The following is a 523-nucleotide window of genomic DNA, read 5'->3' on the forward strand; positions in this document are numbered from 1 at the left end:
ACTGCTGGCAAACACTGTGCTGTCTGTGATAAGTAATCCCGATTTCACACCAGTATATGACTTTACATCACTTTTTGTAAAACTCATAATAAAACAGAGACTTCAGTTTAGTGTATTTCGTACCAGTCTTTACAAAATGTTTCTATTCTGTTCAGTAAGAATGAAACTGACAACAATGTTTAATTAATTAGAGCCTATATTCAAGGTTTAAACTGGATACATTGAAGACAAAACTATATATATATTACAGCAAAGTAAAAGTTAAAACATCACTAATTTTCCCTCATGCTGCATCACATCAAATCAAATGTTGGAGTAATTCAGAGGATATTGAAGATAAAAGGCTACAAAGATAAAAAGAATAAGGAATGATAACATAAAGCCAAATAGTACAATATTTTTGTCAGATTTTTTAAAATTTAAATATCAGGAGTCACAATATAAATATATTCTATGTTCAAAATGCATCTACAATTCTCTGGATAACTAACATAGCATGAACATGAATTTCTATCATTTCAGT

At 29.1% G+C, this 523-nt stretch overlaps 1 protein-coding gene across 1 annotated transcript in view; it reads right to left on the reverse strand.

The window, feature by feature from the left end:
- The window catches only part of LOC119585165 (cell cycle checkpoint protein RAD1-like), a 27,588-nt gene that overhangs the window by 26,280 nt on the left and 785 nt on the right, over nucleotides 1-523 (reverse strand). The window lies entirely within an intron of this gene.

The sequence above is a fragment of the Penaeus monodon genome, chromosome 19, assembly GCF_015228065.2.
Source record: "Penaeus monodon isolate SGIC_2016 chromosome 19, NSTDA_Pmon_1, whole genome shotgun sequence".
Taxonomy (NCBI): Eukaryota; Metazoa; Arthropoda; class Malacostraca; order Decapoda; family Penaeidae; genus Penaeus; species Penaeus monodon.